This window comes from Vigna unguiculata, chromosome 11, assembly GCF_004118075.2.
Source record: "Vigna unguiculata cultivar IT97K-499-35 chromosome 11, ASM411807v1, whole genome shotgun sequence".
Classification (NCBI taxonomy): domain Eukaryota; kingdom Viridiplantae; phylum Streptophyta; class Magnoliopsida; order Fabales; family Fabaceae; genus Vigna; species Vigna unguiculata.
In genome coordinates, this window is record NC_040289.1 from 9,435,392 (window position 1) to 9,450,213 (window position 14,822).

Here is a 14,822-nt window from a genome sequence, read left to right on the forward strand (position 1 = left end):
CTTATACCACTTGTATTTGAGTTGTTGGCTTCTTGATTGCCAATTTCAAAGGAATCTTTCACATAATTATCATATTCATAATATAGAGTCTAAATTTCTTAATGACATTCCCCTAAAAATTTAACCTTAGAGGAAAAATACATTGTAACTTCATGAAAAACCACATCTAGAGTTATTATCATTTTCTTACTTGGGGGATGATAACATCGGTAACCTTTTTTATGCATGACATAGCCAATAAATACACACCGCAATGCTTTAGGGGCTAGCTTGTTCCGTTGATATGCATGAAGGTGTACAAATAATGCTACACAACCAAAAATGCGAGGAGGTAAATTCAGAACAACATATGCATCTATTGCTTCAATAAGGGTGTGTAATGGTGTCTGAAAGTTATTTGAGCTAGAAGGAACCTGGTTGATTAAATATGCAGCCAAGGTAAGTGCTTCTCCCCAGTATTATATATGCATATTAGCTTGTATTAAAGAAGCTCCAACCATCTCCAATAAGTGATGACTTTTTCACTCTGTAACCCCATTTTGTTGAGTTGTATTGGGATAAGAAGTTTGATGAATTATCCCATGTGTTTCAAGATATTGAAGAAAATCAATACTTTGATATTCTCCACCATTGTCCCTATGAAGAACCTGAATTTGTGCATTGTATTGCATTTAAATCATGTTATGAAACTTTTGGAATAATAATTTTACTTCACTTTTGGATTTCATCAAGCATACCCATGTCATTCTAGTATAATCATCTATGAAAGTAACAAACCATCATGATCCACCCAAAGTTAGAACTTTGGATGAACCCCAAACATCTAAGTGTATGAGCATAAACGTGATTTTACTTTTATTCAATGTCAATGGAAATGAAACATGATGACCTTTTGCTAGTTCACAAACATCACAGCGGAAGCTAGAAATATCACATTGTGTAAATAAACTAGGAAATAATTTCTTCAGATACCCAAAAGAAGCATGTCCCAAGCGTTTATTTTATAACCAAATTTTAGATTTCTTCTTCTCCTCCTCAAAATTATTTATTGTCAAAGCTTGTTGTATCTTGTTGATGCTTTTCTTTTCTAAGTCTAGGTAGTACATTTTCCCTCGCTTAATACCACAACCAATCGTATATCTAGTTTGAATGTCCTTAAATGCACAAAATCCTGGACAAAATATTATAACACAAAATAAAGCTGTAGTTATTTTGGAAACATATAACAGGTTATAATTTAAATCTAGAACCATTAAAACAGAGTCTAAATTCAAAGATTTAGTGAGGGTTAAAGATCCTTCACCAATAACTAGAGTTATCTTACCATTGGCAATGTAAACAAATTTTTGTGAGGACAGTTTAAGAGAAGAGACTTGTCTAGAATCAAATGTCATATGGTCAGTTGCGCCATAATCAATTATCCATGTGTTATTTAAACTATGTTCAAAAATATTTAAAGCCTTACCAATAATATTTGTAGTTGTTACCAAAGTAAAATTGCTTTCAAAAGTTGAATTTGCAAACTTTGATTCAATAGTAGTTGCAGTTAGGCTTTTGTTGGACTTCTTTCTTGAATCACGATTATGATCCCACCATTTAAGATACCCCACAATCTCAAAACAACGATCTTTTGTATGACCATTTTGGTTGCAAAGGGTGCATTTTTAAGTAGATTTATCACCCGTAGTGGTCTTAGCATGGTTTTCTTTATTTCGATGCTACCAATTTTGAGTTGATCGATTACGGGCTACCATTATTGAACTGCCAGTATTTTCATGTTCCATCTTCAAAGTTGCATGACGCAATGCCTCACGTTAAACTAAAGCATTCTTCTATGTCGGGAACGGGTTCTTTACGTAGAATTTCTCCACGAATTTGTTCAAAAATGTCATTTAATCTGGTAAGAAATATGTGTACCCACAGGCGTTGAACAAGATCTTTCTATGTTGTTACATCATCGGGATCCTTCAAGGCCATCTTGTCACGATGGTCTAATTCATAAAAAATCTAAGTCAACTCACCATAACATTTTGATAGAGACTTACCACTTTGTCTAGCAGAGAAAGCCTTCTGATTTAAGGAGAAAACTTGCAACTCATCACTTCCATCATAGAAGACTTTCGATAAAGCACTCCATATTTTGTGAGTAGTGGGTAAGCATATGTAACGCTTCATTATTTCTAGGCTCATGGACATCAACAACCAGCGCTTTACTTTTTTATTTTCGGTATACCATTTGTCATATCCTTCATATGTCTTTGCAGGGGGCTTCATATGGCAACTAAGATACCAGGTTTTTTCCCACTCCGCAATATGCATCTCTATTAATTGTGACCACAATTGGGGTTGATTTTCCAAACCTATTTTGAGAAGAAAAAAAGTGGAGTTTTGACTTTAGATTTTTTTTTCAAAGGGAGGCTCCTAATACCATCTTACAAAATAATAATAGAGGTATAGTTATAGGGTTTGAATTTCCCATATTTTTTCATATCTTATAACAACAAATATACAATCAATATATAAGGATTTTCAATCCTAGACTTACGTTCCCCTATTAATCTATCGAGCTGTCTATGACTAATTTACAAGAAACATATTATTGACAAATCATAAATATATAAGGGATTTATATGATTGACAATCAATCAATAATAATTTAACATAATTGTCATTAGGTTTATTTAGAGGTATTTTAATAAATAAGCACAATAATACACATACCTCAACCTAATTACTGTCACAATTTATAGTACACCTCGCCATAAGAATTAGATATAGAATTTAATAAAATTAGTAGGTGTACTTTAGTCAAAAACAACTTCATTGTTACCCATTGAACTCCATTTCATGAGATTGCCATTCATGTGGAGATGTGTGTCCATTGTTGCAACTAATTTATGGTTTATAATTTCATTCCTCTCGATGACTCAAGTACTTATTGATGCATCAATCCTTCGGTGAGCGGATCTGCACATTTTTTTGATCTAACAAAGTCAAGAAAATTAATACCATGAGTGATAACTTTCTAATAAATTTATGTCCCACTCTCTTATATATTTTTTTGAATAAAATTTTTGCTATAAGCTTTATATATTGCAACTTGAGTTTAACAATGAAATGTAATCGGAGGTATATGTTTATTTAATAATGATAAATCATATAGATAATTAATATCTGCGTTAGCAATACCGGTATTATAACAACAATCTTCACTTCCATGGTATATCATGAAACAATATTTTTGTTTTGTAGATTTTTATGACATTGCACCTCTACTTAGTGTTACCAAAATAAAAATTCAATTTGCATTAATATGTCATTCAATAATCTCAAGAAATTGCACATATTGAATGTCGTAACTAGAAGAAACACAAATAATATAATCATTAGATGAGAAAATAGTACTGAAGGTATCACAAACAAATTTAATCATAGGAATTTTTTTCTATTCTCATTAAGAGGTATATTAACCTTCATAAGACACTCCCACACTTTGAAATATTTTAATTGTGGTTCTCCTTCTTTTTTTTTTTCATAACTCAAGCAATTTTATCACAACATTTACAAAGAATTATATTTAGAATACATGGCAAACAAAATATAAAGTTTCACCATATATATTGCTAACTTTATTATATATAAAAATAATATAATTTCATTGTCTTTAAAAAAAATAACACAACTCAAATGTCAAACCATTTTAAGTTATATCACTAACCTTTGCTACAAAATATCTTTTAATGTCAAAACATTGTAAACCACACTCATTTTCGCCAATACACATTCATTAAATCACCAAAATTGAAAAAGTGTCCTTCGTTGCCAAGACATAAAATAAACAATAGACCCAACATATTAAAACCAGATCTACATCATATAACAGAACAATCACATGCCAATTTCTCAAAACATATTTATATAATTATACATTTGGATCCTTTATTTTCACAATTTTGCCTTAAATTAGTGGAAAATGTTACTTAATGAATAAGACCATAAATTTCACAAAAAACACTAATTTCTAAATACATATATTCATCATTTTCCTTTTTAATTATTTTGTACATTAAAAACCACTTAGAATAAACAAAATACTTTTTCTTTTATTTCTGGTATAAACAAAATAACTTTTATTAGCATCCACATGAACATTAGCCTTAGAGTCTATAAACCAAAAGTTGACTTAAAAAACATAACTTAACTCAAAGCTAATGACATGGTACCTTTCTGATGGGAAAACATTGGTAACACCTATAGTAAAAATAAATAATATTGACTCTAGGTTTTGGAATTAGATTGATAAATTTAAACAAAGTTTGTGAGAAAAACAATGTTTTCCTCAATACAAAGACATACATAAAAAATTAGGCTTATGTTTTAAACACCTACCACTATTAGATCATGAACGAAATAATTTTTAAAACATAAAAGCCATAAATATGATGTCAAGTTAAAAAATTCCTTTGAATTTCATGTCATAAGTGTACTATACTAGGCATTTAGGACTAGCGTGGCTAACTACCCGGTCCCATCCGCCAACTTATAGTCCTAGCATAAAAGGAATATTGGCTAACTGTACAAAAAAATCATGCGTACATAACGGCCTAGGCAACATACGAGCAAATGCCGTCTACTCTCAACTTATGAAATAATGGTTAAACTCCTATAATCAAATCACAAGTTTGGTACTGGACCTTAGTCAGGCCCACAAAGGCCTAAAAGAGACCTAGTAAATCCAATGAAGGCTCAACCCATAAGTAAGGTCAATTGTGATTAATGTTCTATAAGTACAGGTGGACCCCAACAATTAAAGGTATGCAATTCATTAATTTCCTAGTCTGTGATTTGACTTTTAAGAGCTTCTTCTAACTTGATCCTCGAAGTCTTTTGTGTAGGTAAACCCAAAAACGTTCAATCCGCCTACAAGAAAACACACCCAAATCGAAGAGTAGAGGAGTAACCATCTCAAGGAGTCGAGGATTGGGTAAGATTTGATTTGTGCTCCCTAATATCTTTTTATTGTTTCCGCAAGAACAATAAGCAATCATTTCATTCATAAATCTGAAACCAAATTATTATTTTTTTCCACAGAAATATGAAGATAAACCTTTTTTTTCACATATGCATAAATTAGTTCAAGTGCTTTCCATAACTTAATAGCAGTTTTAGTATGAAAAAAAAAAGTCATTTTATAAATGTTATCATATGAAACACTTAAAGTGTCCTCATGATATAAAATATCTTTAGCATGTTAAAGTATTAATTAATATGATAAAAAAATAACAACTTTAAATATAAAAGAAAATAAGTCAATTTTAGTGAGTCAAAATTTCATTTGATATTGCTAGTAGAAAAAAAATCAAATGAAATCACATGTAAACTTCTTATACTTAAATGAAAGTGACTTAAATATACCGATAACAAATATATTATATAATTTTATCTCTAAATTTTCCATAACAATGAATAAACCAAAATAGCAAAGGTTTTTCTCTCTAAGAATGTTAGGAAAATATTAATTAAAATAAATAATAGTAATTATAGGAAAAAGACATAGATATAAAAAAAATAGAATATTCATCAATTTCAACAAATAAAAATAATATAGGATTAAGATATAAATGATAAAAATGAAGAAAATGGATTAAGTCACGCATAACACTATCCATAGAGAGAACCCCCCCTCAATTGTAGAGGGCTAGACACAATATTATGTGCTCCTCTCCAAAATACAACAACCCGTCAGATCGATCGAGTGCAACGAAGGATCTCCAAATACTTCTTGTGATGTTATGTGTTTGTTGTGCATTTTCCTATGCACCTAAGTGGTATTTATAGGTAGAAAAGGGAGACATAGGAATCAATTGTCATTAATCTGATTTAAACAGAAGTAATTTGCAATCAATTTAAAATACTGCTTACCCATAAACAATATTTACCCATAAAATCAATAGTTCATAAAAACATAAGTAATAATAGAATTTTTATTTTAATTATTTAATTTTGATTTCATGGCTTATCATTTAACTTTTCATTAAGCTAGATATATTCTAGAGCATCTTCTTATAATCTTCTTGTTTCTAGATCTTAATATTCTTCGTCAATGATGGCAGCTTTTGACATTACTTCAAGCCAGAGAAGTTATAGGTATAGGTATTTTCTCTTGGTCTCCTCTTTACTTCTTTATCTTGATTTTCTCATTGCTTCTTCTACATTGCAAGCTTCTATGGTTTATATTTTGTAGCATCCACCTTGTTCTTTGAGAAGGTTGTCTATTATTGCTTCATCTATTTTTTTCCCTTTTGTACATTAATCATTACTTATGTCTTAATAAGAAGACTTTTTCTTGATTATGATTAATTTGCAGATTAAGCTTGCTGCATATTAGAAAATTATGTTAGACACACAAATTGTCATATTTGTTATCATCAAAATTTTGGTATCAAATGATAAGACTTAAGATATTTACAAACTTTTCTCTTATAGTAGATTGACTCGTTCTTTCCTTAACCCTTATTTCTATAATTATAACACACAGAAACCTTCTTCCACAAATTGACCATAGGATCCCACATCAATGTTACTTCTTCTGGGAGATCAAAGCACATCACTATTTTTTATACTTCCTTAATCTTATATCCACTTATAATTGTTAGACCTCAAATGACAAATTAAGCTATTCATTTTTAAAGTTTTGTAATATTAAACTCGATCATTTTTATGACACTCAGATTAGTTTTCCAACAACTTAGTAGATGACATGGTGTCAAGAGACATAATATTTTAATGTATTGACAAACAAAATGTTTCATTTCAAGGATCTTGTCATTTAAAAATGAGTTAAATATGTTTTTTATCCCTTAACCTTTTTAGTGAAAATTGGAATTAGTTCCTCTTTGAAACTTTGAACCAATTTAGTCTCCATCTTTAGAAATGTGTAGATTTAATCCTTTTAACCCAATTTTGTTAAGTTTATTTAATATTTTCTCAGCTAATATTAAAATGAAAATGTGTTAAATGATGTAACAATTAAATTGTTATTGTAACACCCCAATTTCGGGATGTCATGGAAAGTTAGAAAATGAATGTGTTTGATGAAAAAAAATTATCATTGAAAATGTACTAATAAAAAAACTTTTAATTTGATTTAAATTACATGGTTCAAAACATCACTTTGTCAAAAAAATTCAGATAACAATTGTGAACAAAAGAAAATTACATAGTTTTTAATATCTAATTTAAAACAACTAAATAAATTATAAAAACTCCTGAGTCCACCCCAGTCTCTCGTCAATCTACACCATGCCAAAATTATTTGCAATATCATCTGCTCCCGTATAACACACACGTTATACGATCATCGCACATACAACAAACACACAAACAAACAAATAGGGGTAAGCTAACCATAAACAATGATGTATAAAAGAATTTCGTAAATAAAACACGACAAACAATACTCAACATCTCATTCAAGTAACACTTAAGCATTAAGATCACAATCAAATTTTATTTTGAACACATAACCCACAACATCCAAACAACCATATCCAACCAACAGACTATCGCATTCATCTAACATCCTTAAAAACAATAATCATAATCAAGCTTTGATTGTCCGCGACCTTTTACCCCACAACAACATCTAGTTTCCTATAAATAGTTGGTTCGATGTGTCCCACTATCGCAACCAGACTATCTCCCTTATTCCTCAAGGAATTATGAGTAAAAACATCGATGCATCACACACCGGGCACTATACTCGTAACGAGCCAAAATAAGGCGAAACATCTTTCCCCTCCCTACTGCTTCACACAGGCGAGAGAGTACAACACTCAAACCAATCCTCTACTACTGCTTCACACAAGCGAAGATGACCCTTTTCCACTGCTTCACACAAGCGAAAGAGTCTTCACTGGTTCTCTAGGTACGAAAAACCTCACACAACACTTAATTTCACCAAGATTCTTCAATCAAGAAATAGCACTTCCAACATACAACATAAGAAATCTAAAAATTCCTAACCAAATACACACCATCACATATACATGGTAAATAAAATCCTAGCAATTAAAATCCCCTGTAATAAGCAACCCATGTAATATTGTTCACTTCTGAACCAACCCAATAGATCTACAATGGAACTCTTGCACCATGCATAAAGTGATATGAAATAATATGCCAACTTGTGGCTGGCCGAATAACAAAAAAAATATAAACATATGTGGTTACAAGATGCCTAACTTCTGGTTGCACTTAAAACATAACGAACAAAAACCTGCACTCACTCACGTTCTCATTCATTTATTGACCGCACACACACCATGTTTCTTTCATTTTTTGAAAACCGTGATCCCACCCATGCACCAAACACACATTCTAAAAACATGAGAATTTTATAATGAAAAAAAATGTTATACTCCTACGTACTTAAAGAACAATAACATATATGTGTGGCCCACCTATTCAAAATTAAGCAAGCTAACATGAACTCCACCACATTTCGTTTCATTCTGGTCCACCAGAACGATTCCTTTAAGTCCTTGTACATCTTAGTCAAACCAGGATGTGTGGCCCACCTATTCAAAATTAACTCTCATGCATTATGTGAAAGAGACAAACAAAAAGGAAGAAAGAGAAAAAGCAATCCATGAAAAAAAATTGAGGCAGCGTGAATGAAAAGAAACCTCAAGACCTGACGCAATGGCATGGTTAAAGTTGCTCTTAAAATGCTAGAATAAATGGACCAATGGCTAAAAGACTACAACACATTTACATGTTCAACATAAAAGGAAGCAAATGCATATTTGTGTGTGGCCCACCCATTCAATATTAGATCTCCGAAAATGATAAGCAAAAAGAAGAAAAAGAAAAGTAATCTCGTGAACCCATGCAACCCCACACCCTGCAACGTGAATGAATTCCCGTAATGGTAACAATTTCATAAAACAAAACTGATGCAGTGTGAATGAAACGTAAAAGCAACCTAGATTTGAAACAAAAAGGAACCCACGACCATGCACTCTGCATCCAAGGATCATATATTGACACAAAAAAAAAAAACTAAATAAAATTGCACCAAAACCACCGAGAGAAATATAGCAAACGAGAACGAAAATTTTGCTCCACCAAAAGAGAGATAAATGGTGACTCTAACCCCACTGGCCTGCTTATAAAACCTACGAGAAACCCTATGGCAGCATCCACACTTTGCTTAATGCAGTGGCAAGCAACTGGCACCTGACTCCACTACAAATCCCGAATGAAAAGAAGATATATAAAAAACACGCAAACCATATATATATATATATATATATATATATATACCAGACATCAAAATGAGAAGCAAGCATGTTCATGACAAAACGAAAACTACACCCACTGAAATTGCACACCAAAACATTTACGTTGCACCATACAGTTTGACAACAACCACTTCAAAGCTTTATTCATCAAACAATCAAATAATAAAGAAAGAAGAAAGACTAAGAACAAACAAGCTTTAAACAAAAAAGAAAAGAAGAAAAGTCAACTTCCGCTACCTAAAGTATCTCTCTGAAGCGTTTTCCTTCTCTACCACAATCGTTGGAACTCTCCAACTTGCACCCTTGTTCTCTCTTCTCTCTCTCTCTCCTTCCTAATCCTTCCTCCTTATACCTTCTAGGGTTTGGCCTTATCTAATCCTATACCAAATCTTTCTGTTAAGATTCTCATAAAAAACCTACATCTAATTTTATCTATTAAATATCTCCTAACATTTTCTAAATAAAACTGAGCAATAAAATAAAAAAATATTATTCCACTATCTCTGCATTAGCGTGACTGGAAAAGGAAAAGCAATCCATGTTTCATGGGCCCCACTTCTTAAAGGTGGAAAAATGAATTTAAAATCAAAACACAAACAAAATCCAACCAACCAGGTTCAAACCTCGCACCTGCACACATTGCACAACTTTCACCACTGGGCTATATGCCATCACATGATATAGAATGCATTATAAGTATTAAATAACTTATACTCCATAAACCATAATTCCTTAAATTAGATAAATAGCAACTTAAATCACTCATTTAATTAAATTAGTCTTTTGTCATGACTAAAGTAACTTGTTATACTATCATAGATTGATACTAAATTATCAATCACTTTTTAATTTTACCTAAATTACTCAAAGTTCTTCCTGGGTCTCACAGCTACCTTGAAACGTGTTTGAAACATTAATTAAACTTAACAAAATTTGGTTAAAATGACTAGATCTACTCATTTCTAAGATTTAGGGACTAAATTTAGTCAAAGTTTCGAAAAATGACTAATTTCAATTTTTACTTAAAGAAAAAAAAGACAAAAAAACATATTTAACACTTTGATTATTAATCAAATCCTAAGATTACTCGTAGATGATAAATAATAATATTACAATCAGTAACTGCAACATAAAACATCACAATATTTAACTAAGGTTGAGATCACAATACTAAACAATACAAAAGTTATTGAAATTATTATAATCCCTTTGATTATCCATAAACAATAATTAAAAATTATAATAATCATCCATCTCGCTTAATTCATATTTAACTCAAATTATGAGCTTACCACATTTGAAATACTCAATTTTATAACTTGACAATTAATGCTTTCAAATTCACCCTACACATACCTTAGAAGCTATTTTTGCCGTCATTAAATAATATCAATTCAAACAAATGATTCAGTTCTTCAACATCAATTTTCATTCAACTCCAACTCTAAACTTCAAAATTGTATATCTAATCACACTCGAAATACTCAAATTTCATCTTATAGCTTGAAATAATTATGAATAATGGAACCCGCTAGTAACAAATCTAAGACTTAAAAAACACGACCGTCTCCAATATCATCTTAAAATTATTTAGTTAAAATAATATGATATATAATAACATATAACAAATTAGAAAATAAATTCAATGAATGCGAAGCTTATCTCCAACAATATAATTTATCATGTGATAAGATTCAAGACTTTATTACATCTATCACAAGAAAACATACTTGAATTTATTTGCAACATCCAAAGTGACTGAACTATATATTCAACTAAATGTGTGCGTTAGCTTTTGCTATCATGTGTTTCAGCTTTTGATGTTGCATTGCTGTAAACGTGTTTCAGCTTTTAGTGTTGCATTCTGCAGAGTGGAGGAGTCCTCTACTTTGGATTTGTTTTCATTTTCTGATGCTTGAATACTTTGGAAAGATTCCTTACTAGATATACATAATTTTTAAAAGATTCCTTACTTGGTATGCATAAATAGAGCATTTTGGAATTCCTTGTGTCTAAACTCCATCCTTTCCTTCTGCACGTGCTTTGGTAGCCATAAACTTTCACTCTTGACCAATTGTATATGATCAACTCTTACTTCCCTTCCCCCACTTGAATTTGTAAACATACCGAACAATTGTTAACTCATAATTTTGTTGCCTCTTTTCCCAAACATTTGCACATGCTTCTCTAGCCATCTCACAAATCCTACCATAACAATATAAAGCAACATGCATTTCCCTTATAAATTCTATTATTCCAACCTGCCAAAGGACATATTTATACTGGTTATCTTGATATGCACAGACCGTGGTAGTGACACCTTTGGATGTAAGATTGAAATGGATATGGTCAATTTAAGTTGCTACATAACATCTTCACTATCTTTCTTTAAGAATCTATGTGCCAATGCAATTGAGTTAGTGAACAATCAAGTAAACTATACCTTTATTATCACATTGACCATTTGTTTCTTCAATAAATTTGTGCTACAAATTGAATCTTGTGCATCAATGTTGCATGCATAGGCAGAATGTTGCATGCATAGTTTCATGTTTTTTCTCTGACTGCGAATTTCTTACTAACTCTTCTGTGAGGCACTTTGCATTTATTGAGGTTGAACCCATTCTGGGTTTATCATATCAAATGTGTAAATAATTATTTCTTCTCAGCGATCAAACACAGGACTCAAAGTGGAAGTTGTGTATGTATCACATTTTGGCATAATCCTCTCAACCTAACTCTCTTCCTGTCATAACTAATTTCAAAACAAAAGATCCAATTTCAACAACAAAAATATTTTCCAAATTCAATACATAATTTTCTATTTTCCCATTTCATGCTTTTGGAACCCTATGCATTTTCCCATTACTTTCCAACTTTATATGTCATTCTTCTTTTGGCAGGTGTGAAACTATTTATGTGTATGCTTATGGCTGCATTGTGACACTCTTTAGGTTGTTGACCTTGATGATTTAAATAGAAACTTTCTCTCTTATTGTTCTAAGCCCAATCATATGAATTGTTCTTAACGTGGTTCTATATATATATATATATATATATATATATATATATATATATATATATATATATATATATATATATATATATATATATATATATATATGTGTGTGTGTGTGTGTGTGTGTGTGTGTGTATTCTTCTCTTCTAATAACCCTTTAATATAAGATATACTTGGAGAAGTTAAGTTTGGATTGTTGCTCTGGTGCTTATGTGTATGTAAATAACATTTGCATTCTTCAATTGCAATAGTATCTTATTAACCTATTGTAGGCATCAATTTTTTTATCACTTATAAAGCCTTAATTAAAAGTCTTTCCAACCATCTTTAGGATTCTACGCCTGTTTATATCGCCTTTATAACATTTTTTTTCTCTATGACATGTGTAAGGCTCTCCATTTATAGTAGTCTCCCATAGTCTTTATTCCTCCATGTAGACAACATGTCATAGTCTCATAGACATCTTCTTTTACTTATTTTGCTAATCTAGTGTCATGTTTAACGTATTCATTATTTTTCATAGACAATTGTGTCATGGAGGGCTGAGGATGAGGATAGAATTATGAAAAATTTTCACTTTAGAGCATCTCACAAACTCTCGGAGATGTTTAAAGAAGCTAGAAAAGAAGGTATCAAGCCTGATTGGAATGGAGCTTTTGTTTGGACCGGTTTATTAAAAAAGTGGAACAAGCCCACATATCGAGAAAAATGTGATACAACTAAGAAAAATTGTGCATCAGAAAAAAGGTGGAACATTACACACCGAGGGATCTATTAGCGTGCATGACCATGCCATTCGTTTGGTATGACTATGATGATAAACTTTTGTACTTATTTATATGATGTAACATCAATTGCTTACTTTATAATTTGTTGTGTTTGTAGACAGAATCGCTTGGTCGTGCAGTTCATGTTGATGAAATCTTTCAATAAACACACATACGAAAGAATATCGACAATTTTGTTGACGAAAGATCTAGACGGACACATGTTAGTTTCTTGCTTGGTTAATTACAATTTAGATATAAATTATTTATATTTTAATAGAAAGACCTCTTATTTTGAACAGAAAGATTTTCAAACTAGATTTTCTACAGCATTATCAGAGATCGGTTTTGTTGGTGTCTCTCAATGCATTGCCCTAGACCCTGTTGAGGAGGAGAGACTAAGGAACAGATGTTGGTTAGAGGTGGCAGGTGGAAGGTACAAGGGACGAGTATATGGACTTGGACATGTGGTTTCTCGAGATGATCGTGTTCAAAGTTACTTAAAACAAACACATGCATGTTCTAGTCAGCAAGTGCCTTCAGAAGAGATTAATGAACTTCGACAACGACTAGCAACTATTGAGGATCGAATGTCCCAACAAATTCATGAAATGAGTACTCAATTTCAACATCAAATGCAAACTCAATTCCAAACATTTCAAATTTACTTGGTACACTCATGGAGTATCTCCCACCTCTCGTAGCAGTTGCTGCACAAAATATTCTTCAACCACCAAACACTCAACAACAACAAAATCAAATGCAGGAAGAAAACCCACAAGTACAAGAGGACAACCCATAGGTGCAACAAGATGATGAAGGCCAAATTAATTCACTTCGTCCTTATAATGATTATTAGTCTTGGACATTATGTTATATTAGGAGTCTTTATAGTATGCTTGGATGTTTATGTTAGGTTTGAATTATGGTAGTTTTAACTTGGATATAAACATTGTATGTGTGTTATGTTACTCCTTAATATAAGTACTATAAATTTTCTATATAATGTGGTGAACTGTATGAAAATATGTGCACAGGATAAAAAAATCCGTAGGACAACCAAAAAGCCAATTCCAAAAAAAGAAATCCATAATTACCTACGGTTATCCGTAGGTAATTACCTACCGATATATCCACAAGTAATTACCTACTGATATATCCACAGGTAATTATCTATCGATATATCCGTAGGTAATTACCTACCGATCTGAAAATCCGTAGGTAAGTGTTAGCTACGACCATTTTACCTACAATTTTTTGTCCATAAGTAATCCGTAGGTAAATTTGTTTTATCTACGGACTTTGGACACTATCTACGAATTTGTGCAGTAGAAAATACCAATTTTCTTGTAGTGTATTATTTTGACATTTTTCTTATTATACTCTTGTTCTTTCAATGAATTAAGCATTAAAACATTATTCACATTTGACTTCCATTTAATAATATATTAACTCTTTGTTGTTGTTAATAATTTAATCGATAAACCTAGAAGTTGCATATCCCGTCTCATTAAAGAATTATGTCAAAATAATTCACTTTTTAGTAAAAAGAAAAGTCCAATTCATAAAATTGTGAAAATAGAGCATGTAAATGTATAACTATAAACATTGAATATGCATCACTACGGTAAGAAAATATAGTATATTAATAGAAAAAAAAGACAACAACCTTGTATATTTTTCAGCTTTTCGTTTCTTCCATTATAGAATAATACACTTGAAGGGATCATT